This window comes from Scyliorhinus torazame, chromosome 5, assembly GCF_047496885.1.
Source record: "Scyliorhinus torazame isolate Kashiwa2021f chromosome 5, sScyTor2.1, whole genome shotgun sequence".
In the NCBI taxonomy this organism is placed as follows: Eukaryota; Metazoa; Chordata; class Chondrichthyes; order Carcharhiniformes; family Scyliorhinidae; genus Scyliorhinus; species Scyliorhinus torazame.
The window spans coordinates 118,640,086-118,658,413 of NC_092711.1; the positions used below are offsets into that span (position 1 = coordinate 118,640,086).

General features: G+C 48.3%; 1 long non-coding RNA gene across 1 annotated transcript in view; it reads left to right on the forward strand.

Annotated features, from left to right (window-relative positions):
* LOC140419612 (uncharacterized) overlaps positions 1-18,106 on the forward strand; it is a 32,176-nt gene extending 14,070 nt beyond the window's left edge. The window contains exon 3 of the long non-coding RNA XR_011945899.1: positions 17,496-18,106. This is a non-coding gene — a long non-coding RNA (uncharacterized lncRNA). The remainder of the gene's footprint in view (positions 1-17,495) is intronic.
* The last annotated feature ends 222 nt before the right edge of the window (positions 18,107-18,328 follow it).

Here is an 18,328-nt window from a genome sequence, read left to right on the forward strand (position 1 = left end):
CTGAACTGCTCACACACAGAAAGTCCCTTCGACTGTCACACCTTCCTGCCTTCCCCATTTGGGCTGTGGTCCACGGAACATGTGTGATGCAATAAAAACAGCAGTGACAGAGGAGACATCATCAACTACAGGGACATCTCACTCCTTAGAGTCAGGGGAAGACCATCACTTGGGTGATGTTTAAAAGATTCATCTACTTGCAGACTGAGTGTATCCAGAAGCACAGTGCGGTTTCTGTGCTGACAGATCTACAGTGAACATGATCATGTTTCGCTCCCACAACCCAAAGATGCGCAGGCTAGGTAGATTGGCCATGCTAAATTGCCCCTTAATTGGAAAAAGTGAATTGGGTACTCTAAATTTATTTTTAAAACTACTCGCAGCAATATGTTGATGTTTCAGCAATTCTGTAGGATTTTCTCTCTCAGTCTGATCTGATGGGTCTGTGTGGAGGTATTTCCCTGGTACTGTCCATATCTTTGGGTGTTTGTGTATTTTAGGGAGCAGGTCGAACTTCCTTGATTCTGTCTGTTGCACCTCAGATATTCCATCTGTTTCTGGTTAATGTGTCTGGAATCTTTGAGTTCTTCCAGTCTGTCTCCAATTCTCCTTCCTGTCTCAGGTATATGGGTCTAGGTAGCTTGGTGTTGTGATTCGTGTTGTCTAGTTGTCTGTCTTGTCTCCAGCATGTATTGATGTCTCTCAATAATGACTGTGCTCCTTCGGCGCTGAGGACCTGGATTTGATCCCGGCCCTGGGTTCCAACCTGGCCGTGGGTCACTGTCTGTGTGGAGTTTTCACATTCTCCCCGTGTCTGCATGGGTTTCACCCCCACAACCCAAAGATGTGTAGGTTAAGTGGATTGGCCACGCTAAATTTCCCTTGAATTGGAAAAAAATATAATTGGGTACTCTAAATTTAAAAAAAAAAAAATGACAGTGCTGCCACTCTTGTCTTCTGGTCTTATGAACACACCCGTGTTGGATCCAAGCTCCTGGATTCTCTGTCTTTCTCTCTGGGGAGGATTCTGTTTGTCTCTTGTACTTCACTTCAAGTGATAGGGCAGAGACCTGATTGAAGGGATTCAAACATGGGAGTTCTGGGAAAGATGGACAAGGACTGGGAGGTGACAACATGTTCAAAGAGTTTGGAGAGAGAGAGACGTTGAAGATGGGGCAGTAATTTGTAAGGATAGCAGGGTCAAGGGTTTGTTTTATTGAGGAGGGGGTGATGATGGCAGATTTGAAGGACAGAAGGACAGTACCTGAAGAGAGAGAAATGTTGACAATATCCATGGACACAGGGTAGTTGGCTGATCAGTAGCTCACTGGGACTAGGGTCGATGGAGCAGGAGCTGGGTCTCATGGACAAGATGAGCTCTGAGAGGGCATGAGGGGAGATGGGATAGAAACTAGAGAAAGATGTGGGTTCAGGGCTCGGGAAAGGATGAAATTTAGAGACAGTTTGGTCCGGTGGGCTCGTGGAAGGGAGGGAAGCAGCAAAGGCAGCTGATCGGATTTACTCAATCTCGTCACAAAGAAGCTCCACAAGCTCCTCACACTTCTTGTTGGAGGTGAGGATGGAAGAGACAGGGGAGGGCGAGAGTACTTCAAAAGGAACTAACTTGTGTCAGAGATATTAAAAAGTGTCAGCACACGGTATATTTAACACAAATCTAATTTATTTGACTTTTAGCCAGAATATTAGCTCCTGTAAATTGGCTGGAGTTTGTTATCCGCAGAAAGAGACCCAAATGAACATGGTTCAGTCCCGAATTTGAGGAACAGCAAAATTCAATCACTGTGGTTAGTTATGGCCACGTTGGTGTCTCCGCAGGGAGGATGAAGCGGTGAATCCCTTCCCACACTCTGAGCAGATGAACAGCCTCCCCCCAGTATGAATTAGCTGGTGTCTCAAAAGGTGGGATGACTGAGTGAATCCCTCCCCACACTCTGAGCAGGTGAACGGTCTCTCCCCAGTATGAATTAGCTGGTGTCTCAGCAGGTCGGCTGACTGAGTGAATCCCTTCCCACACTTGGAGCAGGCGAATGGTCTCTCCCCAGTGTGAATTCGCTGGTGCGTCTGCAGTTGGGATGACTGAGTGAATCCCTTCCCACACTCGGAGCAGGTAAATGGTCTCTCCCCAGTGTGAACACGCTGGTGTTTCCGCAGGGTGGATGGCTCAGTGAATCCCTTCCCACACTTGGAGCAGGTGAATGGTCTCTCTCCAGTGTGACTGCGTCCATGAGTTTCCAGCTTGGATGGGGAAGTGAATCCTTTCCCACAGTCCGCACATTTCCACGGTTTCTCCTCAGTGTGACTGCATTTGTGGCTTGTGACGCCTGATGATCGAGCAAATCCTCGTCCACACACACAACACGTGTACGGTTTCTCCCCACTGTGAACAATGCTTTTTCCTTCCATGTTCAAAATCCGCTGATATTCAGGATATGATAAATTGAGGACTCTGTCAGATCCTGATGTGATGCTTGGTTTGTGTTTCCGGATCTTGAAGTCTCACCTTCGAACACCCTGTAAAACTGATTGAAAACAGAAAATAGGGAGTGAGAGAGAACCCACAAAAACACAAAGGGCAGGTTGTGAAATTGAGCTGAATGAATCTGGTCATTTGTGGGGAAAAGTGACCATGAAAACTGCTGGATTGTTGTAAAAACCCAACTGGCCTCTTTGGGAGGAGAGAGAAAGAGGTGAAGAGGGATTTTGTATATCTACAAGACATATTAAAAGAATAGTTGGCAAAGCAAATTCGATCTTGAGCTTCATAAACAGTAATATTGATACTGAAACTATGCTTCTGGTGGCAGAGTGATTAGCACTGCTGCCTCACAGCGGCAGGGACCCGGGTTCAATTCCGGCCTTGGTGACTGTGTGGAGTTTGCACTTTCTCCCTGTGCCTGCGTGGGTTTCCACCCGGTGCTCAGGTTTTGTCCCACAGTCTAAAGAAGGGCAAGTTAGGTGGATGACCTTGATAAATTGCCCCTTAGTGTCCAGGGATGTGCAGGTTAGGTGGGGCTATGGGGTTACAGGGACAGGGGTGTGGGCCTAGGCAGGGTGCCCGCCTAGGCAGGGTGCCCTTTCAGAGAATCAGTGCCGACTGGATAGGCCGAATTGCCTCCTTCTGCACTGTCGGCATTCTATGGTTCTAATTCTATTCTATGAATCTTACTAAAGCTCTGGTCACCACTCTTCAGGAAGAATGGGAAGGTTCTTGGAGAAGGTGCAGAGGAGATTTACCAGAATGGTTCTAACAAAGGAGGTTGAGGGGAGATTTGATCCAGGTACACAAGATTATGCCAGATTTCCATCGGGTGGACAAAGAAACTCTGTTTCCATTCACTGATCGTACAAGCAGTCGGGATACAGATTTAAAGTTTTGGGTGAAACCTGGATTGAATGAGATAAGATGCTGAGGGGTCTTGACAGGGTGGATGTGGAGAGGATGTTTCCTCTTGAGGGAGAATCTGGAACAAGGGGGTCACTGTTGCAAAGTGAGGGGTCACCCATTTCAGATGGGGATAAGTATTTTTTTTTCTCTTGAGGGTTGCAAGACAGGGGGTGGCACAGTGGTTAGCACTGCTGCCTCAAAGCACCAGGACCCGGGTTCAATTCCCACCCTGACTGTGTGGAGGTTGCACTTTCTCCCCGTGTCTGTGTGGGTTTCCTCCGGGTCCACCGGCTTCCTCCCACAGTTCAAAGATGTGCAGGTTAGGTTGAATCGGTTAGGATTGTATTCACTGGAGTTCAGAAGAATGAGGGTGATCTCATAGAAACCTATAAAAAGTGGGTCGCGCAGTGGTTAGCACTGCTGCCCCATGTCGCCGAGGACCCGGGTTCGATCCCAGCCCCGGGTCTGTGTGGAGTTTGCACATTCTCCCTGTGTTTGCGTGGGTCTCACCCCCACAAATCCAAAGATGTGCTGGGTAGGTAGATTGGCCACGCTAAAACTGCCCCTTAATTGCAAAAAAAGAATTGGGCACTCTAACAAAAAACAGGGCGAGACAAGAGTAGATTCAGGAAGGATGTTCCTGAGAGTGGGTGTGTCCAGAAATAGGGGTCACAGTCTGAGGATATGGGGTGGACCATTTCGGACAGAGATGAGGAGAAATTTCTTCACCCAGAGAGTGGTGATCCCATGGAATTCATCGCCACAGGAACTAATTAAGGCCAAAACATTGCATGTTTTGAAGAAGTAGCTAGATACAGCACTTAGGGTGAAGGGGATCAAAGGATATGGAGGGGAAAGCGGGATTAGGCTATTGAGCCTAATCTGCTCTGATCGTAATGAATGGTGGAGCAGGCTCGAAGGACCAAATGGTCTCCTCCTGCTCCTATTTTCTACGATGCTCCGTATCTATGCATGTAAATGGTCCAGGAGGTCTGAGGAAGAATGTTTTTACACAGCCAGTGGCAATGACCTTAAACTTGCTGCCTATGACGGAGTTTTGAAATAGACACATTACATTTTTTTTTTTTTTTTTTAATTGGATAGAAACCCGAGAGAAATAAAGCTGTGCGGATACAGAGACAGAGCAGGAGAGTGACTCTGGATTGCTCCAGTTAATAATAATCTTTATTAGTGTCACAAGTAGACTTACATTAACACTGCACTGAAGCTACTGTGAAAATCCCCAAGTCGTCACACTCTGGCGCCTGTTCAGGTACACTGAGGGAGAATTCAGAATGTCCAATTCACCTAACAAACACGTCTTTCGGCACTTATGGGAGGAAACCGCAGCGCCTGGAGGAAACCCACAGCAGACACGGGGAGAACGTGCAGACTCCCTACAGAGTGACCCAAGCCGGGAATCGAACCCGGGTCCCTGGCGCTGTGAAGCAACAGTGCTAACCACCGTGCCGATTAGAGAGCTAGCATGGACTCAATGGACCGAATGCCCTTCTCTGCCCATAATGACTCTGACATTTTTTGTTTTAAAATTCAGATATCACTCAGGTAAATCTGTGCTGCACTCCCTCCGAGGCCATTCTATCCTTCCTCAGGTTTGTTGTCCAGAACTGAACACAGTTCTCCAGGTTTGGTCTAACCAGGGTTTGTGAATCTCGGGGCTTTTCCAGTCACACTGAGACCTGAAATCTTCCCTCACAGACAGAACAGACAAACCTTTTATCTTCGACACCCAGATGCTGCTGAAATTCAGTTTCTAATGAATCAAGTGACTGTCAGATCGCGATGTGATGTTTGGTTTGCTTTTCCCATCTGTGAAACCTCTACTTCCAATATCCTGTAAATTTACAGAAACCTCACTGTCAGTTTAGGATAGAAATTCACAACATTCTCTCCTCGCCAACTTTGATTAAATGTATTCCTGGAGGTTTGATCACATGACCTGCCCCCATCCTCCAGCCATTAATCGGTCAACACATCCATCCTTGTGACACACTGCCTTCCTCGGCCAATTGGGAAGCAAAAGGACTCATTACCTTACAGGACAGTGTTTGACTAGGGCAGCACGGTGGCGCAGTGAGTAGCACTGCTGTCTCACGGCACCAAGGTCACAGGTTCGATCCCGGCTCTGGGTCACTGTCCGTGTTGAGTTTGCACGTTCTCCCCGTGTTTGTGTGGGTTTCACCCCCACAACCCAAAGATGTGCAGGGTAGGTGGATTGGCCATGCTAAATTGCCCCTTAATTGGCAAAAATGAATTGGGCATTCTAAATTTATTTTAAAAAAGGACAGTGTTTGATCCCATTATCCCTTTATCCCATTTTCAATATTTTGATATCCGCTGAAGAGAAATGTCCAAAAATCCTTTTTACTGTCCTAATGATTTTCCAGAGACCCAACATTTATATTTTTACTGTCCTAATCATGTTCTGAGTCACAAAATTATTTTTGACTGTCCCAATGATTTTCAGACACCCAGACATGAATCTCACCAAGGCAGAAGGTAAAATTTGAATTCATTGAAAGTCTACTGAAGACCCTCAAACCATTGTCGATTGTTGCAAAGACCCATCTGGTTCACTGATGTCCTTCAGTGAAGGAAATCTTCTATCCTTACCTGGTCTGGCCAACATATGATTCCAGATCCAGTCAGCTGGTTGACCCTTAAAATGCTCTCTGAGATACACTCGGTTCAAGGGCAATTAGGGATGGGCAGTGAATGCTGGCCCAGCCAGCGACACCCACATCCCGTGAATGAACAGAAAAGAAAATCTGCCATCCTTACCTGGTCTGGCCGACACGGTTCCAAACCACAGCAATGTGGTTGACTCTTTCAATGCCCTCCGAGATGGCCAAGCAAGCCACTCAGTTCTCGGGAAATTAGGGATGGGCAATAAATGTTGGCCCTGCCAGTGACTCCCACAAATGAATAAAATAAAATCCTGGAGACTCCAGTCAGTCAATCCGGGAGAGTTGGCATCCGGTCCAGGCTCGTAGCGCAAAATAATAATAATCACTTTCTGTCACAAGTCGGCTTCAACGAAGTTACTGTGAAAAGCCCCTAGTCGCCACATTCCGGCGCCTGTTCGAGGAGGATGGAACAGGAATTGAACCCGCGCTGCTGGTCTTGTTCTGCTTTACAAGCCAGCTGTCTGAGCCCACTGTGCTAAACCAGCCCCTTCCCTGCGGCACCTTGTCCTCTGTAAAGATGGCGGCCAGTAACCCGGGCCTGTCACCGCTCAGCTCTCACTCTATTCGGTGCTGTTTAAGACGGGACCGTTAACATTTTCCTCGGGAGTTGAAGCCTCCACGGGGTATTTATGAAGCTTCACGGCTCACTCCGCAGCTTCTATTGCTCCCCGGTCACCCACCGGCTCCAATCCTGAAAGTCGCTCAATTGTTCCTTCCCCGCTCCTCGCACCGTCAGCCTCAACCTGAACTGCACATGCGCCAGTCACAGCCCGAACTGCGCATGCTCCAGTCACAGCTGGAAACTGCGCGTGTGCGAGGAGCTTCTGTCATGTGGATAGAGCACATTCTCAGCTGCATCGCATGTTGGGTAATAAACCCGCCATTGAAATGGATATCTTTGATATAAATTATGCTTTGCGAACTGATTACCATTCGTAACATTGGGCCAAGGTAACAGATGTATGAAATCAATTAATACAGCACCTAAATCGTATGGGCCCTCCATCACAGTTCTGTCCTGGGTGTGATTGACAACAGTGAGATGTGAACTCATTGGGGTCTGAACAGGTTAGGGTGTACGACTTCCGGGTGCGGCGATGACCAGCTGAGTCGCACGTTTCGGCAGCTCCCTGTGAAACGGACTTTTGGGCTCTTGATAGGAACCCCAACGGCAATTTTGACGGCTAAAAACACTGTGCGGTAAACCAGAAGGGAATCCCCCCTGGATACGGATGGAAAAAGGAGGAGAGAGTGGCCAGATTGCAGTGGATCCTTTAGAACAGCGGCAAGGAAGGCAAGCAAAAACCAAGATGGCGTCGGAAGGTGGCAGTTTAACATGGGGCCCTGAACAACAAGAGTTCTTGAAATGCTGTGTGGAAGAGATAAAAAAGGAAATGAAGCAAGAGCTGTTGGCCCCGATACTACAGGCGATCGAAGGGCTAAAGGAGGAACAAAAGACCCAGGAGCGGGAGCTTCGGGTCGTGAAGGCAAAGGCAGCCGAGAATGAGGACGATATACAGGGCCTGGTGGTGAAGACGGAGACGCAGGAGGCACATCAGAAACGATGTGTGGAAAGGTTGGGGGCACTGGAAAATAACGCAAGGAGGAACAACCTGAGGATTCTTGGTCTTCCTGAAGGTGTGGAGGGAGCGGACGTCGGGGCATATGTGAGCACGATGCTGCACTCGTTAATGGGAGCGGAGGCCCCGGCGGGTCCGTTGGAGGTGGAGGGAGCATACCGAGTGATGGCGCGAGGACCGAGAGCAGGAGAAATTCCCAGAGCCATAGTGGTGAGATTCCTCCGTTTTAAGGATAGAGAAATGGTCCTTAGATGGGCGAAGAAAACTCGGAGCAGTAAATGGGAGAACGCGGTGATCCGCGTTTATCAAGACTGGAGTGCGGAGGTGGCGAGAAGGAGGGCGAGCTTTAATCGGGCCAAGGCGGTGCTTCATAAAAAGAAGATAAAATTTGGAATGCTGCAACCGGCAAGACTGTGGGTCACATATCGAGGGAGGCACCACTACTTTGAGACGGCGGATGAAGCGTGGACTTTTATTGTGGAAGAAAAACTGGAATGAGCGGGTTATTAAAAAGAACGTTCGAACAAAGTGGTGGGGCGAATGTGGGGGGCAAAGAGGGGTTTTATGTACTAATCCTGCGATGTGGTAACTTTTCTCTCTCCCACAGGTGGTGATGGGGGGAGGAGGGGAGGTGGAGGAGATGGGGCGTTGGCCATTGGGGGCGGGGCCAAGGGAGGAGCGCGGGCTTGGTTCCCGCGCTATGATAATCATGGCGGGAATAGAGAAGCAGGAAGGAGGGGGCGTCGCACGGTGCGAGCCGAGGTCACGGGGGGAAGCCGAGGTCAGCCAGAGTTTGCTGACTTCTGGGAGCAACATGGGGGGAGTAATTACGCTAGCGGGGGATCTAGCGGGGGGGGTGGGAGGGGGGAATTACTGGGTTGCTGCTGCTGGGGAGAGGGGGGAGCTGGTATGGGAGAGGATGGGCGGGGGGGCACCGCCTGGGGGAGATACAGCTGCGTGGGAACTGGGTGAGGAGCTGGAAAAAGGTGATGGCTAATCGACAAGGGGGGGGGGGGGGGGGGGGGGTAGGAAGCCCCCCAACTCGGCTGATCACGTGGAACGTGAGAGGGCTCAACGGGCCGATAAAGAGGGCACGGGTATTCGCACACCTTAAGAAACTTAAGGCAGATGTGGTTATGTTACAGGAAACGCACCTGAAACTGATAGACCAGGTTAGGCTACGCAAAGGATGGGTGGGGCAGGTGTTCCATTCGGGGCTAGATGCGAAAAACAGGGGGGTGGCTATATTAGTGGGGAAGCGGGTAATGTTCGAGGCAAAGACTATAGTGGCGGATAACGGGGGCAGATACGTGATGGTGAGTGGCAAACTACAGGGGGAGACGGTGGTTTTGGTAAACGTATATGCCCCGAACTGGGATGATGCCAATTTTATGAGGCGGATGCTAGGACGCATTCCGGACCTAGAGATGGGAAAGCTGATAATGGGGGGAGATTTTAATACGGTGTTGGAACCAGGGCTGGATAGGTCGAAGTCCAGGACTGGAAGGAGGCCGGCAGCAGCCAAGGTGCTTAAAGATTTTATGGAGCAGATGGGAGGTGTAGACCCGTGGAGATTTAGCAGACCTAGGAGTAAGGAGTTCTCGTTTTTCTCCTATGTCCATAAAGTCTACTCGCGAATAGACTTTTTTGTGCTGGGTAGGGCATTGATCCCGAAGGTGAGGGGAACGGAGTATACGGCTATAGCCATTTCGGATCACGCTCCACACTGGGTGGACTTGGAGATAGGGGAGGAAACAGGAGGGCGCCCACCCTGGAGAATGGACATGGGACTAATGGCAGATGAGGGGGTGTGTCTAAGGGTGAGGGGGTGCATTGAAAAGTACTTGGAACTCAATGATAATGGGGAGGTCCAGGTGGGAGTGGTCTGGGAGGCGTTGAAGGCGGTGGTTAGAGGGGAGCTGATATCAATAAGGGCACATAAAGGGAAGCAGGAGAGTAAGGAACGGGAGCGGTTGCTGCAAGATCTTTTGAGGGTGGACAGACAATATGCGGAAGCACCGGAGGAGGGACTGTACAGGGAAAGGCAAAGGCTACATGTAGAATTTGACTTGCTGACTACAGGCACTGCAGAGGCACAATGGAGGAAGGCACAGGGTGTACAGTACGAATATGGGGAGAAGGCGAGCAGGTTGCTGGCACACCAATTGAGGAAAAGGGGAGCAGCGAGGGAAATAGGGGGAGTGAGGGATGAGGAAGGAGAGATGGAGCGGGGAGCGGAGAGAGTGAATGGAGTGTTCAAGACATTTTATAAAAAATTATATGAAGCTCAACCCCCGGATGGGAGGGAGAGAATGATGGGCTTCTTGGATCGGCTGGAATTTCCCAAGGTGGAAGAGCAGGAAAGGGTGTAACTGGGAGCACAGATCGAGGTAGAAGAAGTGGTGGAAGGAATTAGGAGCATGCAGGCGGGAAAGGCCCCGGGACCGGATGGATTCCCAGTCGAATTCTATAGAAAATATGTGGACTTGCTCGCCCCGGTACTGACGAGGACCTTTAATGAGGCAAAGAAAAGGGGACAACTGCCCCCGACTATGTCTGAAGCAACGATATCGCTTCTCTTAAAGAAGGAAAAGGACCCGCTACAATGTGGGTCCTATAGACCTATTTCCCTCCTAAATGTAGATGCCAAGGTCCTGGCCAAGGTAATGGCAATGAGAATAGAGGAATGTGTCCCGGGGGTGGTCCACGAGGACCAAACTGGGTTTGTGAAGGGGAGACAGCTGAACACGAATATACGGAGGTTGTTAGGGGTAATGATGATGGCCCCACCAGAGGGAGAAACGGAGATAGTAGTGGCGATGGATGCCGAGAAAGCATTTGATAGAGTGGAGTGGGATTATTTGTGGGAGGTGTTGAGGAGATTTGGTTTTGGAGAGGGGTATGTTAGATGGGTGCAGCTGTTGTATAGGGCCCCAGTGGCGAGCGTGGTCACGAATGGACGGGGATCTGCATATTTTCGGCTCCATAGAGGGACAAGGCAGGGATGCCCTCTGTCCCCTTTATTGTTTGCACTGGCGATTGAGCCCCTGGCGATAGCGTTGAGGGGTTCCAAGAAGTGGAGGGGAGTACTTAGGGGAGGAGAAGAGCACCGGGTATCTTTGTATGCGGACGATTTGCTACTATACGTGGCGGACCCGGCGGAGGGGATGCCAGAAATAATGCGGATACTTGGGGAGTTTGGGGATTTTTCAGGGTATAAATTGAACATGGGGAAAAGTGAGTTGTTTGTGGTGCATCCAGGGGAGCAGAGTAGAGAAATAGAGGACCTACCGCTGAGGAAGGTAACAAGGGACTTTTGTTACCTGGGGATCCAGATAGCTAAGAATTGGGGCACATTGCACAGGTTAAATTTAACGCGGTTGGTGGAACAGATGGAGGAGGATTTCAAGAGATGGGATATGGTATCCCTGTCACTGGCAGGGAGGGTGCAGGCGGTTAAGATGGTGGTCCTCCCGAAATTCCTCTTTGTGTTTCAGTGCCTCCCGGTGGTGATCACGAAGGCTTTTTTTAAAAGGATTGAAAAGAGCATCATGGGTTTTGTGTGGGCCGGGAAGACCCCGAGAGTGAGGAAGGGATTCTTACAGCGTAGCAGGGATAGGGGGGGGGGCTGGCACTACCGAGCCTAAGTGAGTATTATTGGGCCGCTAATATTTCAATGGTGAGTAAGTGGATGGGAGAGGAGGAGGGAGCGGCGTGGAAGAGATTAGAGAGGGCGTCCTGTAGGGGGACTAGCCTACAGGCTATGGTGACAGCCCCATTGCCGTTCTCACCGAGGAACTACACCACAAGCCCGGTGGTGGTGGCTACACTGAAGATTTGGGGACAGTGGAGACGGCATAGGGGAAAGACTGGAGCCTTGGGGGGGTCCCCGATAAGAAACAACCATAGGTTTGCCCCGGGGGGAATGGATGGGGGATATGGAATGTGGCAAAGAGCAGGAATAACGCAACTGAAAGATCTGTTTGTGGATGGGAAGTTCGCGAGTCTGGGAGCGCTGACCGAGAAATATGGGTTGCCCCAAGGGAATGCATTCAGGTATATGCAACTGAGGGCTTTTGCGAGGCAACAGGTGAGGGAATTCCCGCAGCTCCCGACACAAGAGGTGCAGGACAGAGTGATCTCAAAGACATGGGTGGGGGATGGTAAGGTGTCAGATATATATAGGGAAATGAGGGACGAAGGGGAGACTATGGTAGATGAACTAAAAGGGAAATGGGAAGAAGAGCTGGGGGAGGAGATCGAGGAGGGGCTGTGGGCAGATGCCCTAAGCAGGGTAAACTCGTCGTCCTCATGTGCCAGGCTAAGCCTGATTCAGTTTAAGGTATTACACAGGGCGCATATGACTGGAGCACGGCTCAGTAAATTTTTTGGGGTGGAGGATAGGTGTGCGAGGTGCTCGAGAAGCCCAGCGAATCATACCCATATGTTTTGGTCATGCCCGGCACTACAGAGGTTTTGGATGGGGGTGACAAAGGTGCTTTCAAAAGTAGTAGGAGTCCGGGTCAAACCAAGCTGGGGGTTGGCTGTATTTGGGGTTGCACAAGAGCCGGGAGTGCAGGAGGCGAGAGAGGCCGATGTTTTGGCCTTTGCGTCCCTAGTAGCCCGGCGCAGGATATTGCTAATGTGGAAAGAAGCCAAGCCCCCGGGGGTGGAGACCTGGATAAATTACATGGCGGGGTTTATAAAGCTAGAGCGGATTAAGTTCGTCCTAAGGGGGTCGGCTCAAGGGTTCACCAGGCGGTGGCAACCATTCGTCGAATACCTCGCAGAAAGATAGACGGAATGGGAAAAAGAAGGCAGCAGCAGCAGCCCAGGATCGGGGGGGGGGGGGGGGGGGGGGGGGCGGGCGGGAGGAGGAACCAGAAGGACTCTCAGGGTTGTTAATATATACTGTATAGTATGTATAGGTCGTTGCTACAGATAATTATATATTGGACTGTTAAATTATATTTTTGGAGCGTGTTACTTGTGACAAGGCAGTTGCCAATTAGGGCTAGTTTTCATTTTTGTTATTTATTATTTATTCATTTTTTGTTTATAAAATAGGTCATTGTTATTTGTGTTGTTATAATATTGTGTCAAGGATGCACAATGTACTGTGTTGGTTGACCAAAAATTTTCAATAAAATATTTAATAAAAAAAAAAGGTTAGGGTGTACGTCCCCCTAGACCGAACTGCTAAACTGCCCCTCGCCAATAACAATGAGCTGAAATTGGATCAAATGGTTTGAGCTTTTAAAGTTGGAGTGTTAACCAGTGGAAAAACTGAGGAAATCCCTTTGCACATAGAACATAGAGTGCAGAAGGAGACCATTCGGTCCATCGAGTCTGCAACGACCCACTTAAGCCCTCACTTCCACCCTATGTCCGTAACCCAATAACCCCTCCTACCCTTTTTGGACACAAAGGGCAATTTAGTACAGCCAATCCACCTAACCTGCACGTCTTTGGACTGTGGGAGGAAACCGGAGCACCTGGAGGAAACCCACGCAGACACGGGGGGGGGGAACGTGCAGACTCCTCAAAGACAGTGATCCAGCGGGGAATCGAACCTGGGACCCTGGCGCTGTGAAGCCACGGTGCTAGCTACTTGTGCTACCGTGCTGCCCAGAAAGTGTGTCAGTGGTCACCCTCTGAACTGCTCCTGAACTGCACATTAATTAATGACTAACTCATATTTATTCTCATCCAGTGGAAACATCTTCCACTTGTCGATCATATCAAACCTTTTCATAATCTTACAGGATCAGGTCATCCTTTATTCCCTTTTCCAGAGAAAAGGTTTACACCCTGTCCAATCTTTCTTGCTGGGTATAATCTGCTAGTTCAGGCATAATTTAAATATATTTTCCTGCATCTTCTCCAGTCCTTCTTGATCCATTTTATGATGTAGAGACTTTACCTAATCTGAGCAGCAAACTCAAAGCTGCCCCAAATGCCTGGATGTTGCAGTATTTTAATCATTTTACCATTAGCTGAATATAAGATGGGACAGAAGAAGCAGATCCAACGAGTCTTTAACACTGTGGAGCATCTACAAACTTGCCTCTTCCCCTTACTGCTAAACAGTTAACTTTTTCACTCTTAACCTGTCAGCTATGGTTTTAAGAATAATGTGTCAGAGAAAGACTGGATTTCAGCTCGGTGACACTGGGCCACACTAAAGTTTAATTTACAGGATTGTTGAGCTAATGTCTCCATATCATAAAATGGATCTCGAAGGACTGGGGAAGAAACGGGAAAGTGTACAAGAATGATGCTTGAATGGGCAGGTTAATGCAGAGGCTCGATGAGCCATATGGTCTCCACCCACTCCCATTTCTTGTGTTATTACGAACATCACTGTAAATCTTTCCATGCACACACAACAGATGCAACAACCACCAGTTCATTGCCATCCTTCCCATATTCCAGGATTCTAAACACTCTTTCCAGGTGATTTACTTGTACCTCTTGCTATCCAGTATTGTGTATTCACTGCTCACGATTTGGTCTCCCCTACACTGAGAAGATTAAATCTGGATTGGGTGACTGTGGAACATCACCATTCAGTCTGCAAGCATAATCCTGAGCTTCTGACCATTTAATATTTTAATTCCCCGCCCCAGTCCCACTCTGTCCTCGGCCTCCTGCACTGCTCCAATAAAGCTCAAAGGAAACTCGAGGAACAGAACCTCATCCTTGATCAGGCAATTTCTGACCTTCCAGACGCAACATTCATTTCAGTAATTTCAGATTATAATCATCACTCCGATATTTTTAGACAGTTGGTGGTAACGGTTCTGCTGTTGCCATTTATACCTCACCTGGACCTGTCTTTTATTTCTTCTCTTTTCTATTAGTTTACTTATCTCATTGTCTCCCAGTTTTGTCTTGCACCATTATCCCCCTTGACATTTAATCACTTCAGCCTCACATCCTCCCAAACTGCCCCCTCTGAAATGGCCCAGCAAGCCACTCAGTTCAAGGGCAATTAGGGATGGGCAGCAAATGCCGGCTCAGCCAGCGACACCCACACCCCAAGGACAAACAAAGGAAAGTTGGCAGTTAGAAAGGCAAATGCAATGTTCGCATTCATTTCAAGAGAGCTACAATACAAAATGAATGGGGATGAGAAACATATCAGCCATGATCGAATGGCAGAGCAAACTCGAAAACTCAATGGGCTGAATTCTGCTTCTCTATCTTTTTTTTAATGAGGGGATCTCATAGAAACATTTGTAAAAAAATCTGTTGCAATCCATCCCAGACCTGGATACAGATCAATTGATTCTTGGAGGAGACTTCAATTGTGTTCTGGACACTAAATGGATTGGTCCAAGCTGATTCAACCACAACAAAAACATGAAAAAGGAATGAAACCGGACGGACCACCCGGCATCGACCCAGGCACCAGAAACGACAACGGCAAACCCAGCAAAAGATTTTTAAAAACTGTTCCCATCAGTAGATTGTAAAAGAATTACGGGACACAGGTTTAAGATTGTGAACAAGATCTACAGAGGAGGTAGGAGGTAGACATTTTATACTGTGAGTGATAATGATATGGAACTCAATGCTGACACACAAAAGTCGATAATCTCCAGGTCCTGGTAACTCGAACAGTGGTGTCAGAATTCGATGTGAGGATTGGTTGTGAATTTCCTGTCTGAAAATCCCTTTCTAAGCCCCTGTGAAAGAGGTTTACAAAGGCATCATTGTCAGTCCAGAAATAAAATTCAGGGAAGATAAACATTTCTCCTGGTTTGAATTTGCTGTGTGTAAATCCTCCGCTTCTAATCCCCTGTAAAAGGAGTTTCCAAAATCAATCACTGACAGTCCAAGATAGAAATTCACAACATTCTCCCCAACTGCTTCCTGGTCCAGGATGACCGCTCATGCCCCCGCTGCACACTGACCCTCTTGTCATCAGCAGTCCCCTGATTTGAGGGCGACGTCTACTCAGGGTTGTGAATTTCTATCCTGGGTCTTCATGTGGCTGAACAGAGCCGCAGAGCTTTGGACACATGGGGAGAATGTCTAATAAGACAGTGAAATCCAGAGAGCAGGATTTGCTTCCTTTTCTTTCCATCTCTGCCACCGCTTTGCATCATCAATAAGACATTGGGATTCAAAGACTAATGCAGTTTGATGGACAAGTTGTCTCCATTCTGAACAATGGGGAACAAGCTCCTCCCACTCACTGAAACATCGCCCTGACAAAGATGACAAACAAGCATGCGTCCTGATGCACATCTAATAAAGATGGCGGCCGTTAACCCGAACATGAGGAGCTGCAGCTCCGCTCGGTACAAACGGGGTCCCAGAAACTCTTTTTCGAGGATTGCAGCTTACAACAGCTTTACACAGCGTTTCCGCCCACTCCCGCAATCTCTCGCTTACCCCACATTGTTAAACGCCTCTTACCAATTTCGGATCTGATCTTGTTTTTGAAGTTACCTCCTTGTTGTTGACATAAGAACATAAGAACTATGAGCAGGAGTAGGCCATCTGGCCCCTCGAGCTTGCTCTGCCATTCAATGAGATCAATGCTGATCTTTTGTGGACTCAGCTCCACTTTCCGGCCCAAACACCATAATCCTTGATCCCTTTGTTCTTCAATGTCCTTATCTCCTCTCTCCATTCTTCCCTCACCTCTCCTTCCTCCAGGCAGCTCAGCAGCGAGAGAGAGAGAGAGAGCAGCAGTAGCCACTCGTCACCACAGGAACAACCTCACAACACCAAAGTCTGCACTGGGAGTGCCAGCTTCAGATTGGCCATGCCAAATTGCCCCTTAATTGGAAACAAATAATTGGGTACTCTAAATTTATAATTCATATTAATAATAATACTCACCTCTGTCACAATTTTGGTGTTTTCAAGTTTACAATCTGCTGCAACCTTCGGCTGGAAAGATATCAGAAGCTTTGGAAGCAGCTGTAAAAGGAAATTACAATGGTCAGAAATGTTAGTCGAGGTTAGAAATTAAGATCAAACATTTATCTTGGTTTCAGTTTGCTGGGTGTAAATCTTCCCCTTCTAACCCTCGATAAAAAGTTTCCAAAATCCATCACTCTTCGAGTCCTGGATAGAAGTTCCAAACATTCTCTCCCCTTGTTGCCAGTCCCAGGACTATTTAATGTGGGTTATACTTGATTTGGAGGCAGTTCAGTAAAGTTTCACTAGTCTGATTCCTGGGATGGGAGAGTTTGTTTTATGGAGCAAGATTGAGCCTGATTGGTCTGTACCCGATGGAGTTTAGAAGAATGAGAGGTGATCTTATTGAAACATCTAAGGTTCTGAGGGGTTTTGATGAAAGAATATTTTCCCACATGGAGATTCAAGAACTAAGGGGGCAGTTTAAAGATAAAAGTTCTCCAATTTGACACGGGGATAAGGAGAAATGTCTTCCCTCAGAGGGTCATCAGTCTGTGGATAAAAGTAAATTACTGTGGATGCTGGAATCTGAAACAAAAACAGAAAATACTGGGCATTCTCAGCAGGTCTGACAGTATCTGTGGAGAGAAAAGGGAGCTCACGTTTTGAGTCTGGATGACTCTTTTTCAAAGCTGAGTTTGTGGAAATCTCTTTCCCAGAGAGCAGTGGCGCTGGGTCACTGAATATACTCAAAGCTGAGTTTGTCTTTTTTTATCTACTGGGGAGTCAAAAATTTTGGGGGCCGACAGGAAAATTTAATTGATGGCACATTCGGATCAGCGTTTAATGAATGGCAGAGCAGGGTCAATAGGCCGAATGGCCTACTCCTGCTGCTAATTCTGATATTCTTCTTCTGTTCTTCAGATTGCCACACATGGAAGTAGCACCTCCCCTCTCTGGAGGGGCCTGTCAATCACCGAGACAAGGATTTTCTCTCCTGGTCACCGGGATCCTGAAGCACCGCCTCTGTTACGTCATCAAGGTGACCCCTCAGTCGCGCCGCTAAACAAAGATGGCGGCCGTGGATCTTGGCCTGAAACCGGATGAAAGCTCTGCAGCTACAAACTCGGGATTTGCAGGGTCTTATTCCGGCCTTGTGACCAGCAGGGGGTGTTTATGAAGCTTTCACTCCCTCCCCACCCCGACTCCCGGCTCCAGTCCTCCCTCCGCCTCACCGACTCTCACCGCCCCAAACAGCCGCTCCCACACTCGCAGATCGCCGAGCAAAGTGACACTGCGCATGCTTCAGATACGCCCAGCATTGCGTCTGCGCACTGGGCTCCTGTGGAGTGACGAGGGCACATTCACAACCGCATGAAATGTTGGGTAACCGCCGCACCATTGAAACTGCAAACAATAAAAACAAAATAACTTGGTTACCAATTGCTAAAAATAATCAAACAAATGATTGTCAATGGGTATTTTGCTGTTCTCCATTTCTCAAAATGATTAAATGCTGCTCTCCTGTGGAACAATGCAGAACTTCAAAGTGTTTTTTCCCCAAAGGGTCCTTCTTCTCTCCTCCCCAGAAGATGCAAACTCTTGCTGGGTTCAATCCCAGAATCAGTAATTCCTCCATCTTCTTCCCTCTTGCTCGTCATACTGAATGTTCAGTGTTTTCTAGAATGATCCAGCACAGATGGAAGTCACTCGGCACATTGTCTGCACTTACTCTGGACAAGAGCTACCACTTTTCC